Below are 9,839 nucleotides of genomic sequence, written 5' to 3' on the forward strand. Positions count from 1 at the left end.
TTGCGTTCATAAATCTCTACTTTGATAAGTTAACCATTGTCATTTGGCTGAAAGGCAGGTTTGTCAAAACCATGTATGGGCGAGTTGGATGAACATACTTTTGATGCCATCTTCATTAGTTTATTTACAGATAGGCCCGTATCAATAGTTTCACTTATAGTACAATAACAAATCAGTAACGTATCAGGCGAGTGAATAGGAAGAGCCCACCTTGGAGGATAGAGAGTCAATCTTTGGCAAGACTGACTTCGTTTAAGTGCACATATATTACTGACATACTGTAGTTTGTTTGATATACTTTTTCCTCTCTATTTTTTTGTTTATTTTTTTTTATGAGTCAGTGTAAATACAGACATCTTTGGCCAAACCAGGTCTGCCTCCGCTACGCTGAGGTGGCCAATGATGCTCTTTTCAACTATTTCGGGGTGGAGGTTCAACAGGGTAGAGGGGCTTGTTGTTACTTGCTTGCTATGAAACAAGCAGCGTGGTAATAGGGATAACTTTACAGTTCTTTACAACTCATATGTGTTGGCATGTACTTCAAACTCAACTTTAAACAATTTACTTTTATTTTTTTTTAAGGTGGTGTAACTTATAGGTACAGTGGAACCTCGATTTAACAGATTAATTGGGGCAAGTGCTAAAAACACACAATACAGTATTAAAACAATGCCCAGTACTGTGCAAAATGATGGTAACTAAATTTAAAAAAAGCTTGAAACTCTATGAAAAGTGTTAAAGTTTATCCAAACTCACCTTTTTGGTGCTTAAAGATGTTCATATAGTGTTTAACGACTCATGAGCCACAACGTTAGTGCGACCTTTTCTCACCTATGTTACGATTAGATGTCATAGATAAGGCCATAAAAAAACACAGCTGCAGTGAGTACTAGGGCTGTATATCGATTCAGATTTCCAAAATCAATTTGATTCTATTCACAATTTACATTGATTTTCGATTTAGTTAAAGATTTCACGCAGTACCAATTTTACTTTTGTATGGAAGACATTCCCAGAAGTACCAATGCTACAAAATAGTAGAAACGTCTTCCTCTTACTTGGTTAGTAAAAATATGAACATTATTTACATTTATAATTGAATCCAATACAGTTACATTAATCATTAGGGATGTAACGATATCCAAATGCCATGATAAGATATTATCACAATATGACGTTCACGATACGATCATTTTCACAATATTGTGGGGGATGTTGGCGATATTTAAAAAAGGTCACAATATTGTAAAACACAAGGTCATACTAAAAAAAAAAAGCTGAATATTGTGCTTTTGTCCATAACATTATTGTTATTATTGTTACTATTATTACTATTATTATTATGTTATTATTATGTTATGTTGTTAATGCACGCACACATTGAGTTCCTCCACATATTGGCTTGCTTCACAGGCATATTACGTTCCCCTTCATCTGCCAATTTGTGGTAGATTTTAAACATAGAATGGCCAAAACATCCCTAATAAAAATTTAATTGCACTAAAAAAAACTAGCCACCAGAGGGTACTAGAACTGCACAAATGGAAATCAACCTGACTTTTTTTTTTAACAGATGTGTTGCATTTAAATATCGTGAAGATGACGACGATGATAATGTGGCAGTTTTAATATCACAATATTGCGCTTATCGTTACATCCCTATTAATCAGGTATAATGTATGTTTTATTGAACATAACCTGATCAAAACCATAAATAATAATTGAAATCAATTACCGTACAACCACAGCGCTATGTAAATAAAGTGGAAAAAACACTGGCAAATCACACATTTATATCCATGTGGTAGATTTTATACTAAGGTTCCAGTGGTTTATAAATGAATAAATAAAAATAAATTGAACTGTATTATAAGTGACATAGCCATAGAACATAATTATGCATCCACGTTTTGTGTTTTTATGTCCAATTCTTAGATTGCTTCTTTTGGGGGGTATTTGGCACATTAATTTCCGGGGTCAAAAAGCTGTATTAAAAGTATCGATTTATGGTTTTATGAATCGATATTGGGCTATGAAAAGGAATATCGATTTAATATTGATATATCGATATTTTAGACCCATCAAAAACAGCATGATTAAGAAACGTGTGCATGTTTGGTGTTTGAGCAAAAAACAGCCATAGATTTTGAATACGACATGTTTCTATTGAGCTGCGTGCCCACAGCGATGCTAAGCTAATATCCATTACCTTTGATGGGACAGTCGCCCCTTCTAAGATGGCAGCCACATATTATACATTAGGGGTGTTAAAAATAAATAAATAAATAAATTCAATAAAAAAAAGAAATCGATTTTTTATTTTTTTATTTTTTTTTTAAAAGAGCTCAGAATTGTTCATTCGGTAGTCTTACCGATTCAACGTCTTATCATCATTGCCTTTTTTTTTTTTTTTTTTTTTGTGTGTGTGAATCGATTTTTAAACTTCCATTTTTAATGGAAAAATATTCAACAAAACGAGCATGGAAGAATGTTATATGAACGGAACATTAAGCCTTAATATTTTATTTTAATGCTGTTCAAACATGAAACAGATTACAACCTCTATAAGACTGAAATTTCAGATAAATAAATAATACATTTTCATATAAATCTTACACTCCACAAGCTTACTGATTAGTATTTTCTAAATTTGAATGAAAAAAAATCGCAACAATCGACCTATAAATTCGTATCGGGATTAATCGGTATCGAATCGAATCGTGACCTGTGAATCGTGATACGAATCGAATCGTCAGGTACTAGGCAATTCACACCCCTAATACAAACTGTGAGATGTTAGATCTTATACGGAAGCATTTGACATAATAAAGTCCTTCTGTGCAAATTGTTATATTTCAAATTCTCCAAGGAAGCCATATCATGATGACTTGTCTATCGTGATACGAATCGAATCGTCAGGTACTAGGCAATTCACACCCCTATTATACATGCACTGCTTTTGATGGTAAAGTTACCCCTGCCAACATGGCGGTGAGAGTGCCATGCTTTAGAGCCTGTCCGAATCTATTTTAAGGGTGCGTTCAGAAATACGCTCCAAATGCGCACTGGTTCACGTCATTGACCATTCGGAAACTCAGGTGTTTTTGCTCAAATTTGCCATTCGGAAACACGTGACCAGTCTCTGTTGATGCTGACAATCAAGTGTTTTGTCAATAACACGGATAGCTTGCTAAAATAAACTGGTGGTGGGTTCATGTAGTGCTGCAGTGGTCCATCAAGCATGAGGAAATATCTTTACTATAAATGTCGATGCTCATGCCAGGCTGATACCCTCTTGCCACACTGTACATCCATGATGCTACTTGTGACAGGTCATATGTAAACCAAGCAGCTCCAAGTTGCTACTCGCTAACTGGGGGGCAATGCTAACATACTAAACTAACTTGGCTGCACATTTATGGGCGCAAGCTTCCGAGCTGCGCTTGCTAACAGGCGCGGTGCAACTCCCTCAAAAGTTGGAAACGAATCAGTTTCTTTATCCAGGATGATGCACTTTTTAAAGTCAGAACAGAAGTATAATAACATCAGCTATATATTTTCCTTGTTTTCTCTATTTTAAACCTTAGTGTGCTGAGTTTTGCAATCTAGACATAGGTCTCAAAATAACTTTGTCTTTATTTCAATAAGTTTAGCTTTGCCAACAGGCTAATAGGCTATAGTTATGTTATCCATCCATCCATCCATCCATCCATCCATCCATCCATCCATCCATCCATCCATCCATCCATCCATCCATCCATCCATCCATCCATCCATCCATCCATCCATCCATCCGATCTTCACGAGGTTCACGGGCATGTTGTAGCCTGTCCCAGTTGTCTTCCGGCAGTAGGCGGGGCACACCCTGTTCTGATTGCCAGCCAATCACAGGGCAAGATTTATGTTATGTGTTAAATTTATGTCATCATATACAAGAGACGAAGACAAGTGGTGGTTGATTAATAACCTAGTCTATATTGTACAAATGAATGGTTATTATAATATTGTTGCCAAAGAAAACATCCAAGTCGCATTTCTCTCAACCATCAGTTTTCATCTCGCTGACACATGCTTGCACACAAACTGACTGGCCCTACACACCGACTCACTCATCCAAATGGCTTAAAGTACTCCAGCGTGGTGCCGTAATTCAGGCATATTAATTTCTTTTGACAAGGCCTGCCTTACGTGTGTGCGAGTGTGTGTGTGTGTTGCTGAATTACTTCCACACCATAAAGAATTAAAGGGAGTAAAATTTACCAAAAGTATGCAATGTTATTATAGATTTTGGTTCTGAAATCAGTACATGTTTCAGTACCACTGAGTACAGCCACATAAAATCAGACGGTACCTATCGGTTCTGAACTGCAGGAGTAGAAAAGTTGGCGATTTTCATTGAGCACTTGAACGCAGCAGTGCACACACAAGAGTGAAGAGTGAAATGATGTCATTCCATAGCTGCTGTTTCAATGACATTACAAAAAATAGCATGGCTGGAAAGTGCTAAGATGTATGTCTCTGGACAGATTACCGAATTTTCCGCACTATAAAGCGCACCGCATTATAAGGCGCACCCTCAATTAATGACACATTTTAAAACTTTTTCCATATATAAGGCGCTACAGTAGAGGCTGGGGTTACGTTATGCATCCATTAGATGGTGCTGCGCTAAAGGGAATGTCAACAAAACAGTCAGATAGGTCAGTCAAACTTTATTAATAGATTACAAACCAGCTTTCTGACAACTTCATTCGCTCCCAAAATGAATAAACAGCTGTTTTAATATTTTCTCTGAGGTAAAGTATTAGCATTAGCTAGCGATCCAAGATGGCGGGATCTTCACGCATCACCGATCGCGCAGGGTCACCGATAGCGCCTTGACAGCGAGACCTGTTGCGGCTCAATATTGATCCATATATAAGGCGCACTGGACTATAAGGCGCATGGTCAGCTTTTGAAAAAATTGAAGGCTTTTAGGTGCGCCTTATAGTGCGGAAAATACGGTATGTATATTGGACAGTACCCCCCCCTGCATTTGTCACAGGTAGCATGCTCAATTTCTTCGGTTTGTAACTTGAAGGCTGCAACCAAAGAAGAAATGGCCTTAATCAGAGGTGGGTAGAGTAGCCAAAAATTGTACTCAAGTAAGAGTAGCGTTACTTCAAAATAATATTACTCAAGTAAAAGTAAAAAGTAGTCATTAAAAAATTTACTCAAGTAGAAGTAAAAAAGTATTCGCTGAAAAGAATACTCAAGTACTGAGTAACTGCTTGAAGGTTGTCTGATTTATTTTTTTAAAACAATGTAATCAGACAGACAAAAACATTCATTTTGTTGGGGTGAACCCTCTGTTGACAAAAAATATCAGGCTATGAGTTTACGGGAAAGTAAAGCCTGGTTCACATGGCAGGAGAATTGGCCCGATTTTAGCCCCGAATTTCCCCTCCCGACAATCGTAAGGACGCGCCGAGACGCAAGCGATAATCTTCACAGATAATCCTGCCGTGTGTTTTGTCACCACACAAAGCGCCTCCCGGTATCGGCGCTCGGAAGGACCCCGACTTGAAATCGGGCATATCCAACATGTTGGATTTTTTTGGCCCGATTTCGCTCCGCGCAGCAGATTGACAGTGACGTGCAGCCAATCAGAAAGCGAGCCAGCGAGGAAGCCGGTGGGGAATCCAAAATCAAAACAGTCATGACGCAGCAGAAAGTCCGTGCTCGCGCTATTACACTCTTTTTAATTTTGTAAAATTATTTGTATTTTTATTTATTTTTATTTTTTTTTAATACACGCGCACACACATTCTCCACAAATAAACGTGGTCTCCGGACGTGGTCTCCCGGTGGGATGCCCACCCGTGCCGCCAGCACCGAGCGGAGGACAAGCGAGTGCCCATTTACACTCCTTTAAACAACACCTTTTCTTTTTATTCCGCTTTTTCGGCTGAAAACCAGGATCGACTCATGTTGACAACTCGGAAGCCACGTTTAGTCTCGAGAGGTTTTGCGAGACTTCCCGTCACATTCTTGAATGAACTCGGCTCGTGTGGAGTGTGTTGATTGTGTTGGTTTTTTCTCTTCACGTGTGGTGTCTGTCAAAGATTGGAAATCGGCCGAAAATTTTAAAATCTTGCCGTGTGAACCAGGCTTTAGCCATTGAAATCACACATTCAGTTCAATTTGTAAAGTTAAATGAAGTTAACTATATTAGAGTAGGATTTTTTTCATATTACATTTGAGTGTACACCTGAAAATATTGTGGTCACTAAATTTCTGTAAATACCCATCAGCAGAGCAATTAGAAACTTGTACTTTTTAGCCTAAATCTTTTTTGTTTACATATGCGATCATTGCTACATTGAATAAGAATGGCTTAACGTTGATATGTTTTCTTACCAGGTTTTGACATTACATGGAGTCAAGTGTTTATCTGTTACCAAACCTTCTTTACAGTTAATAATTTGTGATACTTAGTGGCTACTGCCAATTCATGCCTCCATATAACATGTATCGTTATTTCATTTATGGCAACAGTAAATAAAGTGTTTTCAAAATAGTCTATGTGAAAAGGGCCTTTTCAACACTTGACAATACAAATACCTGCCTAAATACAGCAAAAAGGGAATTTATGTCAAACTTACCGCGAAATGTCCGTTTGTTTCGACAGTCACATAAGACACCGCATTATAAAGCTGTTATTCCGCACGGCGTGTAAGGTAAACATGCTAATTATTTGAGGCCATGGGTGTTCGGCGTCGTCCTCTCCCGCTGCCATGTTCCAAATGTGTTTCCGCTGCCTGTGGTCACGTGACTGCATTGTTACGTCTGTTTGGTAGAATGTTAAGGGAAGGAGTCGTCATGTGATTATTGTTGCTACGACTGATTGGTGAAACGCAGTCATGTGGCAGAACCGCTGTTGGCGTCTCTGGTAAAGATAATGAACGAAAAAAGGAGGGAAAAAAAAGAAAAAAGTAACGACTTTAGTGTAGCCAAATATAGCCGAGTAAGAGTAGCGATTCTTTTTAGCACATCTACTCAAGTAAAAGTAAAAAGTATTGTTTGGTAAAACTACTCTTATAAGTACTTTTTTTTTTTTTTTTTAAGTTACTCAAGTACATGTAATGGAGTAAATGTAACTCGTTACTACCCACCTCTGGCCTTAATGGCCTAGTAGCAGAAATGCCATTGGAAAATGCCAATACTGAAAATGACATTGGAAGTGAGGCATCACTTTTGTCTGTCTCAGGTAAATAAAACTTGTGTTTTAAATAATCACCCTTTAAATTAGCCCCTATTGAAGTCTCACACAGACACATGGCACAGGCGCACCGCACACTGGCATCACCTGAAACTTGTGTGGTAAAAACATTAAACATAAATCACCATTATAGTTGTTGACAAATAATAATTAGTTGTTACGTCATTAAATCTAGTTGCCTTTTCTGGCATTCGAAGCTTCCCAGCACAAAGTAGTCATTGCTTGTTTGATTCAGTTGAGGCTTGCTGAGGTTGTGACGGCTTTTTTGCACAGTTAATATACTTTTGTTCATCTGCCAGCAGGCTCCTCCTACACCTGTGAAAGCTCACATTCCCTCGCTCATCCAAAATAAACAACAAAAGCTGTGTTTTGATGTGTGGTCTTCCTGATAAAGACTATTATGATGTGGTGAGATGAAGTGAGGCGCATAAAGGTCGTCTCTTCTCTCCTGTCAAGCATACTTGCTGCCAAATTATCAGCCACGAAAAGTAAAGCAAGTATAGTGTTGTTTAACTCTTTATGTAGGTCTATTCAGGTGTGTATGTCACATCTGTGCCTTTTGAATGTCATATAAACGTGTGTTCTTTGAACATCGTTGTGTCGTCGTTAGACAAGGAACATGGCTGAGCACTTCTTCCCAAAACAATGAGGTCATTGTGGTCTGGGTGGTAATTTCAGATCAAATTAGCATGAAACTTAACTTCCTACCACTTTGTGTGTACGTTATGTGGAACAAAAAAAAAAGTTCTTTTTGCCTGGGAGCGATGAAGAATGTAGCGATTAGATTTAAAGAATACGGTAATTGTTGTGACAGGCAAACAATTTATGTGATGTCAATCAACTATTTCTGATGCCTCAAAGAGAGCCTGCTGAAATCGTAGCAGTTTTAAGGGCGATACATATTTCATAAAAAAATGAGCTGAATAGGCAATTTTGAATTTCCCTCTTTCAAATGAGGTCAAGTAACCGGAGTCGTGAGCCACCAGATAAACAAACTCAGCCTATCGAGTTGAAGTGACTCTGGGCTGCTGTCAATGTGTAGTGTCATGGTACACGTTCACACCAGTTAAGGAGAGTTGCTTTTCATTCCAGTGTGCTGCACAGATTGGCTCGTAGTGTTTTCACTCAGCCCTTATATGGTCAAGACGTACTGCCACTCCTTAAGCACAAGAATTGATTTGTTTGAAGACTCAAGACAATTCCTAAAAGACTGTTAGATAAGATGAAATAATGATATCAGAAAGTAACTACAGTTTGATGATCAAGAAGATGACTTTGTAAGATTTTGTGAAAAAATGTACGAATAGTAGTTTGGTCTACTCAATATATGATATTTTCTAAAGTAAGACTTGTGTTCTGAAGTTGAAATTTGAGATTTTTTTTTTTACAATAGAGGAACCTTGAATGAACCATAAATTATGAGCACCATATGGTGTAGAAAGTGCAAAATAAATTAAGTCAATTTTCCATTTCCCATAAATACTGTTTTGACTTGACCAGGCTGTAACAGTTATTTGTCAAGATCGTACGTTAGATGGTCCGATACATTACAGACATACGCTTCGAACCAGACTACTACTCATATGTGAGACAAGTGATGGCATTTGACATTCCCTGGATCAACTAAAGGGAAAATTAATTATCACTTAATTGATTGAATGTTGATTTTTTTTTTTTTTTTTTGAGGGGATGAGAGATATATAATGCTCTGAACTGTGGTATTGTGGTATTGAGCAGATGAATGCTGGCACTGGCAGGAATAATTGTGCCATAGTGCAGTTCTTTGTGGATGGAGCTCAACTTTCCGTTGCTGACATCATCTTGTTCTTCAAACCACAAACTAGTTGAGGCTGGTGGCAGTTGTGCACTCCATTTTGTGTCAATAATTAACAATTCATTAATAAAACCCCTAGCAAAAAGTATGGAATCACCAGTCTTGGGCGAGCACTCACTCAGACGTTTTATTCTGTAGATCAAACTCAGATAAAAAGCATGAAACAGTCGTTAGGTCATTCCAAAGTGCAACATCTTGGCTTTCAGAAACACTAAAAGAAATGGAAAAAAAACAAAACATTGTGCTGGTCAGTAAATGTTACTTTTATAAAGCAAGTATTGGGAAATAAATATGGAATCACTCCATTCTAAGGAAACAAATATGGAATCACTCAATTTTGAGCAGAAAATAAGGACACACCCAGTCAATTTCCTTTCCTTAATTGGGCACCTGTCTCAAATTACAATTAAACTTGGCCAACTATTTTAAGCACACTTTTGTTTGTTTTTTTAAATCACAACCCACCCGGGTTCTGAATTAGACCCATAGCAACATGCTTAACAACAAAGATGCATATGTTCGGTCATCTTCGGTGAGTGACGTCATTGACAAAATGGCCAAGTCGACCAATCAGCCTTTATACTGCATTGTTGAGTGTCCTGTTAATTGCTCTTTGCCATTTTTATCACGTTCTTTGGCGGAATTGTAAAAATGCCTTGGTGCTGTGTCATGCATCATTCGGGGCCAAAAGTTTTTTAGTGGCCAAAAGATAAGAATAAATGGATCAGTTTTCGTTCGTGCAAA

At 37.8% G+C, this 9,839-nt stretch overlaps 1 protein-coding gene across 2 annotated transcripts in view; it reads left to right on the top strand.

The window, feature by feature from the left end:
* The window catches only part of tln1 (talin 1), a 124,628-nt gene that overhangs the window by 776 nt on the left and 114,013 nt on the right, over positions 1-9,839 (top strand). The gene's annotated exons all lie outside the window — the stretch shown is intronic.

The sequence above is a fragment of the Festucalex cinctus genome, chromosome 15, assembly GCF_051991245.1.
Source record: "Festucalex cinctus isolate MCC-2025b chromosome 15, RoL_Fcin_1.0, whole genome shotgun sequence".
NCBI lineage: Eukaryota > Metazoa > Chordata > Actinopteri > Syngnathiformes > Syngnathidae > Festucalex > Festucalex cinctus.